This window comes from Bison bison, unplaced genomic scaffold (assembly GCF_000754665.1).
Source record: "Bison bison bison isolate TAMUID 2011002044 unplaced genomic scaffold, Bison_UMD1.0 scf7180017864261, whole genome shotgun sequence".
NCBI classification, from domain to species: Eukaryota; Metazoa; Chordata; class Mammalia; order Artiodactyla; family Bovidae; genus Bison; species Bison bison.
The window spans coordinates 1,753,080-1,761,043 of NW_011494833.1; positions in this window are offsets into that span (position 1 = coordinate 1,753,080).

Here is a 7,964-nt window from a genome sequence, read left to right on the forward strand (position 1 = left end):
TTTCTGCCATAAGGGTGGTGTCATCTGCATATCTGAGATTATTGATATTTCTCCTGGCAATCTTGATTCCAGCTTCTGTTTCTTCCAGTCCAGCGTTTCTCATGATGTACTCTGCATATAAGTTAAATAAACAGGGTGACAATATACAGCCTTGATGAACTCCTTTTCCTATTTGGAACCAGTCTGTTGTTCCATGTCCAGTTCTAACTGTTGCTTCCTGACCTGCATACAAATTTCTCAAGAGGCAGATCAGATGGTCTGATATTCCCACTAGACCACTGGTGGTATTCCCAACTCTTTCAGAATTTTCCACAGTTTATTGTGATCCACACAATCAAAGGCTTTGGCATATTCAATAAAGCAGAAATAGATGTTTTTCTGGAACTCTCTTGCTTTTTCCATGATCCAGCGGATGTTGGCAATTTGATCTCTGGTTCCTCTGCCTTTTATAAAACCAGCTTGAACATCAGGAAGTTCAACACCTGAATGCAGAGTTCCAAAGAATAGCAAGAAGAGCTAAGAAAGCCTTCTTCAGTGATCAAAAGCTTTACAGACAAGCAAAAGCTGAGAGAATTCAATACCACCAAACCAGCTCTGCAACAAATGCTAAAGGATCTTCTCTAGAGAGGAAACACAGAAAAGGTTTATAAACTTGAACCCAAAACAACAAAGTAAATGGCAACGGGATCATACTTATCAATAATTACCTTAAACGTAAATGGGTTGAATGCCCCAACTAAAAGGCAAAGACTGAATGGATACAAAATCAAGACCCCTGTATATGCTGTCTATAAGAGACCCACCTCAAAACAAGGGACACATACAGACTGAAAGTGAAGGGCTGGAAAAAGATATTTCATGCAAACGGAGACCTAAAGAAAGCAGGACTAGCAAGACTCATATCAGATAAAACAGAGTTTGAAATAAAGTCCATGAAAAGAGACAAAGAAGGACACTATATAATGATCAAAGGATCAATCCAAGAAGAAGATATAACAATTATAAATATATATGCACCCAACATAGAAGCACCACAATATGTAAAGCAAAAGCTAACAAATATCAAAGGGGAAATTAACAGTAACACAATAATAGTGGGAGACTTTAATACCCCACTCACACCTATGGATAGATCAACTAAACAGAAAATTAGCAAGAAAAAAAACAAACTTTAAATGATACAATGGACCAGTTAGACCTAATTCATATCTATAGGACATTTCACCCTAAAGCAATGAATTTCACCTTTTTCTAAAGTGCACACAGAACCTTCTCCAGAATAGATCACACCCTGGGCCATAAATCTAGCCTTGGTAAATTAAAAAAAATTGAAATCATCATAAGCACCTGTTCTGATCACAATGTGGCAAGATTAGATGTCAACTACAGGAAAAAACTATTAAAAATACAAACATGTGGAGGCTAAACAACATGCTTCTGAATAACCAACAAATCACAAAGGAAATCAAAAATGAAATCAAATACGCAGAAATGAATGAAAATGAAAACACAACAACCCAAAACCTATGGGATTCAGTAAAAGCAGTGCTAAGGGGACGGTTCATAGTAATACAAGCTTACCTCAAGAAATAGGAGAGAAAAAAATAAATAGCCTAACTCTACACCTAAGGCAACTAGAAAAGAAGAAATGAAGCACCCCAGGGTTAGTAGAAGGAAAGAAATCATAAAAATTAGGATAGAAATAAAAGCAAAAGAAACAAAGGAGACCATAGCAAAAATCAACAAAGCTAAAAGCTGGTTCTTTAAGAAGATAAATAAAATAGACAAACCATTAGCCAGACTCATTAAGAAAAAAAAAGGGAGAAGAATCAAATCAACAAAATTATAAATGAAAATGGAGAAATCACAACAGACAACACAGAAATATGAAGGATCATAAGAGACTACTATCAGCAACTATATGCCAATAAAATGGACAACTTGGAAGAAATGAACAAATTCTTAGAAAAGTATAACTTTCAAAAACTGAACCAGGAAGAAATAGAAAATCTTAACAGACCCATCGCAAGCACAGAAATCGAAACTGTAATCAGGAATCTTCCAACAAACAAAAGCCCAGGATCAGATGGCTTCTTCACAGCTGAATTCTACCAAAAATTTAGAGAAGAGCTAACACCTATTCTACTCAAACTCTTACAGAAAATTGCAGAGGAAGGTAAACTTCCAAACTCATTCTATGAGACCACCATCACCCTAATATCAAAACCTGACAAAGATGCCACAAAAAAGAAAACTACAGGCCAATATTACTGATGAACATAGATGCAGAAGTCTTTAACAAAATTCTAGCAAACAGAATCCAATGACATATTAAAAAGATCATACATCATGACCAAGTGGGCTTTATCCCAGGGATGCAAGGATTCTTCAATATTCTCAAATCAATCAATGTGATACACCACATTAACAAATTGAAAGATAAAAACCATATGATTATCTCAATAGATGCAGAGAAAGCCTTTGACAAAATTCAATATCCATTTATGATTAAAAAAAAAAAAAAAAACTCCAGAAAGCTTCCCTGGTGGCTCAGAGGTTAAAGCATCTGCCTGCAATGTGGGAGACCTGGGTTCAATTCCTGGGTTGGGAAGATCCCTGGAGAAGGAAATGGCAACCCACTCCAGTATTCTTGCCTGGAGAATCCCATGGATGGAGGAGCCTGGTGGGCTACAGTCCACGGGGTCGCAAAGAGTCAGACATGACTGAGCAACTTCACTTTCACTCTAGAAAGCAGGCATAGAAGGAACATACCTCAACATAATAAAAGCCATATATGATAAACCCACAGCAAACATTATCCTCAATGGTGAAAAACTGAAAGCATTTCCCCCAAAGTAAGGAACAAGACAAGGATGCCCACTCTCACTACTACTATTCAACATAGTTTTGGACGTTTTAGCCACAGCAGAGAAGAAAAAGAAATAAAAGGAATCCAGATTGGAAAAGAAGAAATAAAACTCTCACTGTTTGCAGATGGCATGATCCTCTACATAGAAAACCCTAAAGACTCCACCAGAAAATTACTAGAGCTAATCAATGAATATAGTAAAGTTGCAGGATATAAAATTAACACACAGAAATCCCTTGCATTCTGATACACTAACATGAGAAAACAGAAAGAAATTAAGAAAACAGTTCCATTCACCATTGCAATGAAACGAATAAAATACTTAGGAATAAAGCTACCTAAAGAAGTAAAAGATCTCTATATAGAAAACTATAAAACACTGATGAAAGAAATCAAAGATGACACAAATAGATGGAGAAATACACCATGTTTATGGATCGGAAGAATCAATATAGTGAAAATGAGTATACTACCCAAAGCAATCTATAGATTCAGTGCAATCCCTATCAAGCTACCAACGGTATTTTTCAGAGAACTAGAACAAATAATTTCACAATTTGTATGGAAATACAAAAAACCTCGAATATCCAAAGCCATCTTGAGAAAGAAGAATGGAACTGGAGAAATCAACCTGCCTGACTTTAGACTATACTACAAAGCTACAGTCATCAAGTACAGTATGGCACTGGCACAAAGACAGAAATATAGACCAATGGAACAAAATAGAAAGCCCAGAGATAAAGCCACACTCCTTGGACACCTCTTTGACAAAGTAAACAAGAATATACAATGGAGAAAAGATAATCTCTTTAACAAGTGGTGCTCGGAAAACTGGTCAATCACTTGTAAAAGAATGAAACTAGAACACTTTCTAACACCACACACAAAAATAAACTCAAAATGGATTAAAGATCTAAATGTAAGACCAGAAACTATAAAACATAGACAAACACTCTCTGACATAAATCATAGCAGGATCCTCTACGACCCACCTCCCATTGTAATGGAAGTCAAAGCAAAAATAAACAAATGGGATCTAATTAAACTTAAAAGCTTTTGCACAACAAAGGAAAGTATGAGCAAGGTGAAAAGACAGCCTTCAGAATGGGAGAAAACAATAGCAAATGAAGCAACTGACATAGAATTAATCTCAAAAATATATAAGCAACTCCTACAGCTCAATTTTAGAAAAATAAGCGACCCAATGAAAAAATGGGTCAAAGAACTAAACAGACATTTCTCCAAAGAAGACATACAGATGGCTAAAAAACACATGAAAAGATGCTCAACATCACTCATTATCAGAGAAATGCAAATCAAAACCACTATGAGGTACCATCTCACGCCATTCAGAATGACTGCTATCAAAAAGTCTACAAGCAATAAATGCTGGAGAGGGTGTGGAGAAAAGAGAACCCTCTAACACTATTGGTGTGAATGCAAACTAGTACAGCCACTATGGAGAACAGTGTGGAGATTCCTTAAAAAACTGGAAATAGGACTGCCATATGACCCAGCAATCCCACTGCTGGGCATACACACCGAGGAAACCAGAACTGAAAGAGACACATGTACCCCAATGTTCATCACAGCACTGTTTACAATAGCCAGGACATGGAAGCAACCTAGATGTCCATCAGCAGAAGACCTGATTTGAAAGCTGTGGTACATATACACAATGGAATATACTCAGCTATTAAAAAGAATGCATTTGAATCAGTTCTAATGAGATGGATGAAACAGGAGCCTATTATACAGAGCAAAGTAAGTCAGAAAGAAAAACACCAATACAGTAAATTAATGCATATATATGGAATTTAGAAAGATGGTAATGATGACCCTATATGTGAGACAGCAAAAGAGACACAGATGTAAAGAACAGACTTTTGGACTTGTGGGAGAAGGCGAAGGTGGGATGTTTGAGAGAATAGCATTGAAACATGTATATTATCATATGTGAAATAGATCAGCAGTCCAGGTTTAGTGCATGAGTGTTCAGGGCTGGTGCACTGGGATGACCCTGAGGGATAGGATGGGGATGGAGATGGGAGAGGGGTTCAGGATGGGAAACACATGTACCCCCATAGCTGATTCATGTGAATATATGGCAAAATCCACCACCATATTGCAAAGTAATTAGCATCCGATTAAAATTTAAAATTAATTAATTAATTAAAACATTGAAATGATGGAAAGTAAGTGCTACAGGAGGTCAAAGAAAAAATTTGCAATGGCTGGTCCACAGAAAGAAGTAGTGGTTTAGAATACAGAAAAGGAAAGGACAGAGTTTGGGCATGAGGTGATAAGAAGTACTTCTTTTAGAAGAGTTAAGTTAGAGAAACACAAGAAAACAGAAAAGGTTGCAAAACAAGAAAGTGTGCAAATATCTAGGGGAAAAAAAGAAGTGGTTCAGTTTGGTAGGTGCACAGAGATATTCAAGAAATGCAAGAAACAAGAGTAGCAATGTAATTCCAGGAAACTTATATCCCAGAGGGGAATGTTACATACATAACCAGCATCAAAAACAAATCTTAAATTAAGCAGATGTTTTATTTCTCTTGTCTACTACACTTTAGTGTAGCTAATGGTAAACTCTCTACATAAACTATGATTATAAAAACAATCACTAAGTACACAGTGGGACATTTTTAAAAATAAGAATATATTCTGCTATAGCCCTAATACTTTCTTGTGTATAATTCCAAAAGGCAGCACAAGGTTTTTCTCTGCATAGTTAGATGATAAACTGAAATAATTTTATCCCACCAAAAGCTACACAACCAAAGCCAGAGCAAACAGTAAAAGCTAAACAGAAAAATAAGCATATATGCAACAAAAAGAGAGAGAGAAGTCAATATTGATCCAGAAGTCAATAAGCTATCTGAAGAATTTGTGCTGTATTTTGCCCAGTTTTAAAATTGGAGGAAATAATATTGTAGTATCTCAAGTTGTGCAATTATATATTTTACAGCAACTTCATTTGCTTTAACACCAAAACCAGAGCAAAGATACCATAAGCTTTTCCACATACAACCTTGATCTCTGGGAGGGTGTGTAAATGGAAGTATCAAAAATGCACTGAAAGCTGATACTTGGCAGTCAATCAAGATTTTGCCATTTCTGAAATGAAATGGTATGGCCTCTCCCAGAATGGGAGATGAGGGGACAATTGAAAGGCTGCTGAGTTATTTCTGAAACTATGAGCCAGATGGTTTTAAAAGTCAAGTGCTTCATACATGAGTAAGTCACTGCTTTAAATGAATTACTTTCGGATTTGCAAAATTGAACCTGAGCTGTCTGTACTACTGGGATGCCGGGAGCCGGTGAGGCATTCCACTCGTGACAAAGGTCATGAGGAAAAAGGCTCGGCATATGCAAAGGGGGGATCGAGCCTCAGGAGTCCCCCTGGATATTCTCGAGCATCTACCCCCAAAAAACCAGAGTCTGCCTACTTTATTGCTTTGTGCTCTCACCTCTGACTTTACTGGGGGCTGTCCCCCACCACCATCTCGCTCTCTCTGTCAAAGAGTTAACTTACAGCTCCAATTAATAAAGTTCCTGGGCAATTAGGAGTGTTTAAATCCAAATCCCTCAGATGGCTCTCTAACTCGCCTGAAAAATTTGCCCGGACTCCTATAGCTATGCATACAATTGTTTACAGTCTCCCAGCCTCGAGAGGCATGGGAAGCTTAAGATATTCAAATAGCTTAGAGCCTCTCAGAAACTTAGAAACTGTCAGAATAAAACTAGTAAAAGATTTCAGTGATGAGCCAATGTTTGTTGCCAAGTTTTCACATCCCCTGAATTGTATCCTTGAATGTGTATTAATTAATAGTTGGTATGTAGAAAAAATAAGTAGTGGCCTTGGTGTTAGTAACTTTAGACCCTTAAGGTAATAAATTCTTTCCTTTCCCATTACACATCCGCCATATAGGAATGCAATTTTATCTTCGGAAGATGGCGCCAAACCTTAAAATAATTACTGTTAGAGAAAATTAGTCTTTGTTGATAAGTCTTTGTCAAGAGTCATAAAATGTTAATAAGCCTTCTGGCCAGAAGATGATGTAAATCACCTAAACCATTTGTATATGATAAATTTGCAGGAAAGAAACCCTGGTTTTTGATAAGGATCAAAGACTGCTGACTTTGCATCCCTATTATCCTCTATGTGTAACTTAGGGTATAAAAGCCCCTGTTGAAAATAAAGCTACAGGCCTTGCTCACCAAAGCCTGGTCTCCCCATGTCATTCTTCCCCTCAATTTCCAACTGAGTCTCCATCTGGAGCGCGGATACCCTCTGCAACCATTTATTTGCCTGGGCTTCTAAGACCCACTCGAGAAGGTGTCTAAGGTGGGGCACCTTCTGCTATTCGAGAGGGTGCCTGCGGCCTCCGTGGTCAGAGCTAACCTGGTGTCACGGGTTATATTGATTTTCCGTGTAAACCAAGCTACTCAGCTTCTTTTCTCCACTGAATTTTCCTACTGAGCTATCCTCATTCTATTACTCTTTATATCTTTGATAAATAAATAAATAAATAGGTCACCGAAGCCGTCTCTCCTTCGAATAACCTGGATCAGCTGGGGCTGGACCTTGGCACTTGGACTTGTTCCACTGCACCAACAATCTTTGAGAGTAAAACACCACCTCATCCGACATTTTCCCTAAAGAGAAATGGTGGCAAAGGACCCAAATAGGATGTTTAGAAAAAGCATCATGTAATCTTTAGTATGCAAGGTTAAGACAGAACCTCAAATCATGTGTGAAACAATCTTTCCTTTCAGGCAGATGGGGACCTATAGACCACTAATAGATGTGTAGAAAATTAACTGATGCTAATAAAGTGAAAAATATGAAAGCAACACAACTTTAATGAAGTATAGGTTCTAGAGCTTAAGTAGATTTACTGAAGATGTGCTGTCTATGAAACGCACACAGTCCTGAACATCTGATTAAAAGATTCATTTTTTTCTTTTTGAAGGTCAAGTAGACAATAGGAGGAAGTATAGGAGGGATGCTCTGAAAAGATTTCATTAAAAATGCCTTGGACAGCTCTCTGTGAACTAGCTGATGCTGTTTCTTTAACCAAATTTGACT